This window comes from Carica papaya, chromosome 2 (genome assembly GCF_054855325.1).
Source record: "Carica papaya isolate Zhongbai chromosome 2, ASM5485532v1, whole genome shotgun sequence".
NCBI classification, from domain to species: Eukaryota; Viridiplantae; Streptophyta; class Magnoliopsida; order Brassicales; family Caricaceae; genus Carica; species Carica papaya.
Window position 1 is genome coordinate 472,877 of NC_142310.1, and position 10,872 is coordinate 483,748.

The window sequence follows — 10,872 nt, forward strand, 5'->3', positions numbered from 1 at the left end:
AATAAACCCATTACTCCATATGTATACATATATATATGTGTGTGTTTTTAGTGTAAAAGTAAAATAAATAGAATTAAGACAGACCGGAAAGTCAATCAAATAACTCAATATGCAAAAGAGATGAACTAAGTAGGTTTACTTTTTCTCCCTTGCCAATCACACCCATATATCATCATAACATATACATCCATATACCTTATATATATATGCAGATTAGGATGGTCAAACTTATATATATGTAGAAGATGATGATGTGGGTGTGTGTGTGTGTGTATATATAAACATCCGATGACATGCATGTTGCTTGTGTTAACTTCGAGGACTACTCTCTCTCTCTCTCTCTCTCTCTATATATATATATATATATATAGGGAGAGAGAGAGAGAGAGGTGGAGAGCACATGAGGGTGTGCAGGAGAGGAGAGTGACGATGATGATAATTGTAAAGATACGTGCGTTTGTGTGTGCAGTTCGAGGCGTATAGAAGCACCAGAACCACCCTCCTATTCCACCCACTATCTCCCACTCCACTTTTTCCCACTTTTATTTTATTTTAAACCCAAAATTAATTAATTAATTAACTAATTAATTAACTAACACTACACCATTTCCAATTCTTTTCTTATTATATAATTAGATTAATTAACATTAATAAAAAAATAATTACAAATTATTACTGTAACTAAATAAGTAAATTATCCAGTGACATACCCTTTTCTTAAAATAGGAATTTCGAATTAATTTTTTTTTTTTTTTTTTTTTTACATATTCTCATTTAAAAATTATTAATTTAATTTATTTAAGCTTACTTGACCAAATTAAACCCTAAAGCTACACCAAATAAATTTGTTTATATATATTTATATAGATACACACATGCACATATAGTGAGAGAGAAAGAGAGGAGGTTGGAGTAGAATCTAACCGGGAGACATGAAGAGAGAGAGAGAGAGAGAGAGAGAAGGATTATATATGAACACAAAACCCTATTAGGCTGCTGCTATACATGTGTATACATGTGTGTGTGTGTGTGTGTGTGTATGTATATGAATATGAATATTATATATGAAATCTGACAAGATGATTCCCACACTTGTAGCTTCCAAGACTATAGACGATAAAAAGAAGGAAAAGAAAATAAAAAATAGAAATAGAAAATGGGATATATGCTCTTCTCTTTTTTCTTCTGCGGCTCTGATCGTTTACCATTTTCTACATACCACGAAATTACAAAATTCTTCCTCTCTGCAGCCTTTTCTACACATGCAACATCAATCACCCCTCCTCTCTCTTCTCTAATCACCTTTTCTTCTCTTAAATATTAATTAATATATTCACATATATATATATATATATAGAGTTCGAGCGTATATACATACATTTACAGAAAGAGATAAACTAATCATATACATACCATCTTCGAAATGAATAGAGATAACCAAAAAAAAAGAAAAAAAAAACATTTTAGTTAAATATTATTTGAATAGTTAAAATAAAGTAATGTACCTCAAAGTCATCATGCGTAAACCCTACCTCCAATACACACACACACACACACATATATATATATATATACTATACATATAATCCTTCTTTTTTGACCACCAGACAGACATGCACTCATCATCGTGTCCTATATATCTCTGTTTCTCTCTCTTGTCTCCCCTTGCCTAATGCTCTAAGGCATGGACAGTCTTTGTGCTTCAATATTTAACAACTGGCCAAATTGGGTTTGTGCTTATTAATCAATTGGGTTCTTTAGTTTAATATTAATTCACCCATAATTAATATATACACACACATATATATGTGTACGTACGTGTGTAAGTATGTGTATTTGGGTTTTAGATGATGAAGGGTTTGTTTGGTTTGGTTTTATTATGTTTGTTTAAAGTGTTGTTTTTTGTATTGTCTCCAAATGCTCGCGTACTTGAAATTCACATTTTGTTTTTCTGTCAACTAATTAGCTTTTTAAACTTTTATGTTGGCTTTTACTTCACAACAAGTATGTACAGTGTATCTTTCTACCAAACGTTACTTAATTTTTTAATTTGATCTCACCTCATCACTAAATTAACTTCATATAATTATATTATTAAACACTAATTATATATATATATATATATATATACATATACAGAAGATGGGTAATTGGGTAAGTTTGCACAGCCACTTTTCAAAGCACCAACATGCCTGCATGCCCTAATTTCAATGGTCTTATTCCTAATTAATTATGTTATTTAACTAATTAGTCTATTAAGTTTGTCTCTATTTGATGAATTGATGGTCACCAATAGAGAATTAATGTTTGAAAGGTACTTTTCCAGCACTATATTATATAGTTATGTCTCACATATATATATATATAATTTAAGTTATATATACATATATATATATATATAGATTACCATGAGAGTGGCAGCCTATCTTCCAAGTTCCAATATGTATACCACCTCATGATACATTGTATGTAGCCAAACTATACTTGTTAATTTATATCATGAATCCAATATTTGGGTATAAATGAAATGTTACAATTGTCTCTTCTCATATACATATATACAGACATGTACATATGTATACAAACACATATGTATATATTCATTCACACATTTTTAATCATTAAATAAAATAAGAAAAGAGTATAACTCTCACATACATACATATATATATACATATGTGGGTAGAATTCACTTCTTATTTAAGTGAGAAAAGCTTAATATTGTGCCAAATCTAATTATAAAAGAAAATATTATGAAGAGATTAATTGAAAATTAAACCCATATTAATTAATAAGGATCCAAATGAATTAATTAAAAATTATTATATAATTGCAAAACAACTTTTCCTTTTCAAACTGGATTAGACATAAAGAAAAAAGTACTACATGAGAGGTATCAAACAATATATTGTACATAAAATATATATATATATATGTATGTATGTATATAATTAAGTAAGAGGAAATTACTTATATATGTATATATATAAAAAAAGGAGCTAGGGTTATCATGCCTCCTTATTCATTGTCAAAACCACGTTCTTTGCCTGCTTTTGGTCACTTTAATTTTCATGTCCAAAAATTCGCATTTCAAATTGAGGAATACACACACACATATATATATATATATATATATGGTGTATGATATATAAATTATGATGTAATAAAAAAGAAATGTATGTTGATGAAATTATGAATGGGTTGGTGATGATGTACATTTTGTAGCTTTACACTGTGTTTGGATGTACTGGCATGACCCATTGAAATAGTCATCATTATAATGCAATTTTTGTAACATTTGATGAGAAAGACAAAGTGCCCACCAAACAGGAACACCCATGTGTGTTATGCATGTACATATTATACTCCATCATGTACCATAAATATAATTATTTATAAATAAATAAATAAAAGAGCGAGAGAGCCAAAAGACAAATCAAATACGCAAAGAATAAAAATATATATGGGTGTCACACATATATATTACATTTTTAACCCGTTATAACTATTTTAATCGAATAAATTTATTCACCGTAGAATTTACCGATTTAATTTACTGTAACTACTACAGTATACCAATGAGATAGACTCTCGGTTTCACCCAACCAAGTATTACAGGTTCTGAAATCTATCAACTTTAACAGAAGAAACTTAATCGTCACGAAACTTCCTGTTCGTTCAGAAATATAATGAACTTATCGTGATCTACCGACTTGATCGTTACGGTTTCATTAAAATATTAATGAATTAAGTTATCGATTTTACTGAATCAAACATTATTGATCGATCGCTGACGCTCGGTGCAAAAAGGTAAAATGAATATTTTTATATTGTTGTTGGAGTTTTGAATTCTTGAAATTTTAAAAAAGTTGGGAGATAATTAACAATAAATAATTCGGGAGTTAGCATGAAAATCAAGAGAGGTATTAAAATAATAGAGAGAAATACAAGAAGTGAGGACTGAGCCTGACATGCATCTGTTTGGTTTGATGTCAACCCTAAAATTCTGTTGGTGGCTTTTACTTTGTACAGCTCAAGATTCTCATGAAGATATTGACTATTCGTAGCTATTACAATACCATGTATTCTTATTATATATATACATATATATCTATATATACACACACATCTATAAATATACATGTATGGTAAATGCAATTATTCAATATAAATTGTCTATATTCACATTATTTACCAAAACAATATATGGTATGAGAGCACTTATTAATTGGTATGTGTGTGTGTATATAATATATATATATATATATATATATATACATACACAATAACTTAATCTTATTTATGTTTGTTGTTTTCTTTACATTTAAGTAAATTTTAGTGGGTTCAGTGCAATAAATTTTTTGATTAATTTATGTTTTTTATTATAATAAATTTCTTTACATTATTAAATAATATTTTTCAATTTAATTTTTTTAAAAATTAATTAAAATGGATTAATTCAAAAAAAATTAAACAAGAACCTTAATTAGAGAGTAAAAATATTGCTAAAAAAATATAATATATGCCTTAATGTTTGCACAAATTTGTATCTCCTACTGTTTGTTTTTATTTTAATTTGAATTATATATGTAATTTTTTTTTTTGTAATTAAAAAGTAAGAAGTGAAAAGTAAAATCAAAATAAGCAAATTAAATATAGTTAAATGTATATGCCAACAACATACGATAGAGATATTTAATTGCACACTATATTAGATCTTAACCACTGATAATAATAATAACAGCATAATAGTAAGTCACGAAAAATATAAATAACCCTAAGACAACCATTAAAATGAAACAAATGCACGGGGGAATATAAACGGGTATACGGGTAAAGTAACAATAACTTAATCGCTAATAGACTAAGAAGTAAAAACGTGGAGTAAAACTTAATAAAATAAAAAAAAAAATGTACAACAATCTCAAGAATAAATGAGAGAATTGATTTTCAGATTTTACTCGAAATACATTTTAAAAGTTATAAACTATGCTCGTGACTAAAAATGGTTAGATAGAAGTTCAATACTCAATATATAAAAATAATTCACGCTAAATGCGCACAAAAAAACTACCAGTCTCCTCACTCTCATCGTTATTAAAGGATCCGCCATCGAACTCTTCTTCCTGTAAACATTTATGAAGGAGACAGCTTTAAACTTATTGAAGCCATTTGTCATTGAGGTTGATAAGGGACTCAATTTTTAACTCACGGTATAGTCACTTGAAAATCGATTTGCGAACTTCTTACTAAACGATCTTAAAGGTATATTAAGATCTTACACTGACCCAGTAAAATCAAGATTTAAAACTCTAAGTAGTTTTAACTAAACAAAAGTTAGATAATCAATACAGAGAGGTACCTCATATTACAACGTGATAAGTTTAATTAATACTATATATATATGTGTGTGTGTGGATGGTACTATATGAAGAGATTGATATGTATATTATATATCGAGATTAACACAAGTGGGAATTGAATTGATGAAGAGAGGTGGATTAGGTAGGTAAAGGTGGGGATGGATTATTCCAAAATCTAAACAGAAAAGTGTTGAGAATGAGAATCTCAGTTTTGCTTTTAAACAACTAAAGTGGTAATGTAATGATGAATTAGTGGTATAAATTAACTGGGGACTGCCTTTTTTAAAAGAGAAGCAGTGATGGGAGGGAAAATTGAAAAAAGAATATGATCGCATATATAAATATATAATATTGTATGTGTCCAGACTGATATTAACTACATTTTATAAGTGTGTTTATATGTTTTAATTATATTTTTACAGTAATCTCACTGTTCCAGTATATATATACAATAAATTATTTGTCGCCAAAAAACTCACGACGAGAACTGTTCGTACATGTTAAAGCCACGGTCAATCGAATTTTGTGGTAAAACAAAAAAAATTAACTTTGAATGTATACTGGCCAGATTTTTACGTAGTTGAAAATATATTTGGAACAATTCTTAGACGAACATAACACCCATTCAACCAAGTGTTCTAATGATACTAAAGATTGAGTTCTGGTTGATTATGATATAATGTAGTTAAGTAATAATAAAACGTTGGGGAATTTGATAAAGACGTAGTAGTAAAGAAGGAGAGTAAAATTTCTAATTATTTACTATTTACTTTTGATATATATATATATATGTGTGTGTGTGTGTGTGTAAAAGGAAAAGATATAAATATAATATATATATATATATATATAAAGAGAAAGAAAGTAGAGAGAGAGAGAGATAGAGGAATCCATGTGTATCCAAGCACTCAAAGACAAAATGAGGTTCAGAGGAAGAAAAGCAACGTTTGCTTTAAGACCCAGAAAAGGAGATTTCAAAACATACACCCCCCTCCCTAGGGTTTGCTTAGGAAATTGCGTGGTTCCTAACCCAAACCCAACCCACCTTCTTCTCTCTCTCCGTCTCTCTCTCTCTCTCTCTTTCTCTCCCATGGTGGATTTCTATATTTAGTGGCCTAGATCGGGTGTGACTCAAACCCCACACCTTCCTTTTTTCCCTCTCTCAAACATAAACAGAGATAATCATGGAGCTTTTTCCCCAAGATTAGTAACTGGGTTTTGCTTGCTTTGTGGCAATTCAAACGGGTTTTGTGGGGCTTTCCTCCATTTTCTTTGATTTTGACCCTTATTTTCTTCCTCGCCAAACACCTTTCTCTCTCCCTCTTTCTCTTCCGTACATATAGATATTTATATACACCCCCACTACTCCTCTCTTCTTCATCCCTCCCACCTGATTTCCTGGTTTTACACTAATCCCCATAATTCGTCTTCTAATCTTTCAAAACATTCATTTTCTTGGAGAATCTTAATCTGGGTTCCTCAAACCATGCCTCGTATACCCTCAGAAGACATGTGTGTATGTAGATTCAAATATGCATACATGATTACATGCATATCTCATGCTATATATTCATTACATGAATTCATGATACATGTATAGATATATATATATATATATATACACATATATGTGTAGGCATGAGGTACGCATGTGAGTGTTGTGCCTGGCTCCCTGTATGCCATTTGCAGAGCCCACCGAGCATCGCTGGCCTCCGTGGATGGCGTATGAGGAGCCATGCATACTCCCACATATATTATCCATGCCTCTTTTTTTTTTGTCTTCTGCAGATTTTTCCTCTTCCCTGTAAGGGTAGTTTCGTTATTATAGGAGGGAACTGAGGGCAGCAATGTAATTTCGGGAGGGTGTTTGGGATTGCAATTTTGCAGATGAAATTTCCTGATCTTCTCTGAACAAAGGTACTTCTTCTACTTCACATATATCTCTTATTCTATTTCCTTCCTGCATGCTCATATTTTGGGTACTTGGGTGATGTTTCTGCAGATAAACCATATGTATACATGTATACATAGACCATATATACATATATATATATGTATAAACTTTTCTTGAGTGGTAAACTAAAAAATGCGTGGAAGAATATTACCGATGGTTTCTCGAATATTCCAAGAGTTTCAGATCCTCCACATATATATATACACATATAGGTACTTGGGCAATTTTCCAGCTATGGAAAACAAATATGTATATATGTATATATATATCCACAAACCTAAATCACAGGGATTCATTACAACTGTAAACCTGTCCAACCGAAACATGTATGTAAACGAGACTAAATCTTCATAGGTAATAATATTATAAGCTGTTATTTTGCACAAATCACATAACCGAGTAATTCTTATAATGAATTATATCATCAAATAACATTTGCTTCATCACTTATTAATTAGTTGTAATATATATACACATGTATGTTTATAGCTAGATCCAGTTTATATGTAGACGTGTGTGTATATATATGTAGTGCTGGAATATGATTATAGCCATTTGATATATGGACGTATTATGATTATTATACCAGCTGTCTGTGTTTGTTAATGATAATTAGCTTATTTAGTTCACTTAAAACCAAGTTGCTCAGTTATGTATATATATATATATATATACACACACAAGAACATATTTATATATATGGGATTTTATGAAATGAGATCCCATTTGATCTCATAAGCTAGCTGCTGGGCTGGGGTTTAAGAGAAAACCTACATGATCAAACACAAAAGCCAACATAAAATAATGAACTAGTATATTATATATATATATATATATGGAGTACATTACATATATATATTTTTATTAAACTAACTAGTAATTAAGGTTAGTTTCTTGATTAACAAAACAGACGTTTTTCCTGACCCATAATAGACATGATTGTTAATGCACCTTGTTGTCAATAGCTACTGGAACTACTAGTACTAATCATGAGTATTTTCCACAGTACATATACGCATATACATATATAATATAGCAATTGTATCAATATCGTGTTCTATTATATTTTAGTTAGAAAGAGTTTATGCATATAGGTTTTAAAAATTAAAAAATGGTAATAAAAAGAGACATATGTGTATACATCACAATGTATCTATCAAGCTAAGTTGGTCAAGCAAGATATGGAGGTACAAAACCTATCCATCTTTACGTAATATCTTTCTTTCTCATTTTCTTTCTCTTTCTCTGTCACCAAACAAGGGAAAGTGTGTGAAAGAAATTATCAAAGTTATGGAAAAGAAAAGTAAAAGTGATGATGATGATGGTGATTATAGGTAGCTATATACTATATACTGTACTGTGTGTTTGGGAGTGGGGGAATCTAAATGGACCACCTTCAAACTCTGATTCAACAATAGGTTATTATAATAAATATATATATATATATAGATATACGGTCAAAGCAGGTCAAATATAAAGAAAAAGAAAAGGACATTGCTCAGTCCAAAACACTTTGGACCACCTTCAAGATCTCCTGAAATCAATTGGATCTCTTCCTTTTTCTTTTTAATTAATACATATACATACACATACATATATATAATTGATTTATGATATACAGAGAACTTGTGGTTGATCTACCCATTCAATGTAATTAATAAAACATGACCAATATATATGTAGATATACATATAACTCATGAGTAAACTTACTTAGATTTTTGTCCAAGTTATACAATAATAATCAGTAAAATAAATGGAAAATATACATAACCCATAAGATGTTTTCATGTTAGGTTGATAAGAAATTAATGTTTATTATATCATATCACGCACTATATTACAGTTGATGTGTGTGTGTGTGTGTGTGTGTGTGTGTATATATCGATAATTTAAAAGAAGTAATTATTTTTTCACATGAGCTGCATGCTTGCGGCCTCACATACAGAACATTCTCCCTGGATGGATCTGCAGAGATGAAAAAAAGAAGGGAGGTGGGAGGTGGGAGGTGGAATAGGGCGGGGTCCACCTTCTTCCTCCTTTCATTGTGTTTTATGCTGTTGCAGGTTGTACCCTGTACGCGATCATCATGATCAGTCTCTCAGAAAGTAGATTCTGTATCCTCCTCTCTATAGCCCTTAGCATACATGTAAATACATATATATATATATATATGTACATCTCTCTCTCTGTCTCTCAATTTCTGATGATCATCAGAAATATTATATAAAACACAAAAAGAATAGAAGGGGAAAGAATAAATATAATGTCATTTAATTTCTTGCAATCGTATACTATTACATTATTTTATTATATATAACGAATTATAATGAGAATATACAAATGCATGGTGCACAGCAAGCTAGACTAGCCAAATGATTTCTTGATGGGTACGGAAATTAAAGAAAAAGTTGATGGGAAATTATGACATTATTGTGTTTACAATCTGTCATACAGGGATACATATACATTAATATATATATATATATATATGAAATTCATCATGTCGATCGACCTGATCCCATCTTTTTAGGATTTTCATGTAACTCAAGAGGAATAGTAACCTCACGATAAATCTTCTTTCCTTTTTTAATAATACTGTACTGGGAATTCAAAGAAAAAGTAGGAGCAATTAATTAAAGCCTGATTCTTTTAATCTTTTGATTACTTGTTTTTGTTTACTGAAGTTTAATACTTAATCAGATCGTATGTGTGTGTGTATATATATATATATATATAATGATCAGTGTGTTGTTACCATCACTATATGTATAATTTGTATCTGAAATACGACCTCCGTATATGTAGTACTTATAGAACTATTTACAAAAACCAAGTCCGACAGTACTACGTAGAAATAGAAAGATTCATGGAGGTTATGGAAAATGGATATATTTGTATATACATATATGTCTGTGCATATATATATATATATATGTGTGTGTGTGTGTCTGCAAGAAGTTAGCTTTTGGTAGAGGTTGTGTGTCTAGAGGGTAAAAGATCTGCATATGGTAGTGCAAGCCTGTATCTCATGCTTTGAAATGTGTCGTTTTACTTTTCAGCCATAGATTTCCAATACGTCTGCTCTTTCCTATATATATATATATATACATACACATATACATATATAATTATAAAAGCACACGCTTTCTTCTTATCAATTCCTGTGTAAAAAAACAGCCCAAATGAATTTGAATAATATTGGTTACTTTTATTTTTTTTTATTTTCATAGTCGAATATTTAACACCGTGTATATATGCGTATATATATAATTGCTCATATTCGATTATTTAACACCGTGTATTTCAGGAAATTTTAAAAGACTTTTTTTTTTTAAATTTATTATTACATATGACGAGTTGGGTAACCTAAATTTACTTGTGAAAATTTTGTGATTTCTTTATAAATGTAAAACTATATGTATATACATATATACACTACATACTATACATTCTTCTAATACAATGTAATGATATATCATTCTTAGGATAAAAAAGAATTGAAATATAAACAAGAATATATATATATATATATATATATTCTTATATATACATA

General features: G+C 29.7%; 1 long non-coding RNA gene across 1 annotated transcript; it reads left to right on the top strand.

The window, feature by feature from the left end:
- Positions 1 to 5,822: 5,822 nt before the first annotated feature.
- Positions 5,823 to 9,602, top strand: LOC148268635 (uncharacterized). Its single transcript, XR_015816757.1, has 2 exons — positions 5,823 to 7,280; positions 7,366 to 9,602. It is a non-coding gene; the product is annotated as an uncharacterized LOC148268635 (long non-coding RNA).
- The last annotated feature ends 1,270 nt before the right edge of the window (positions 9,603 to 10,872 follow it).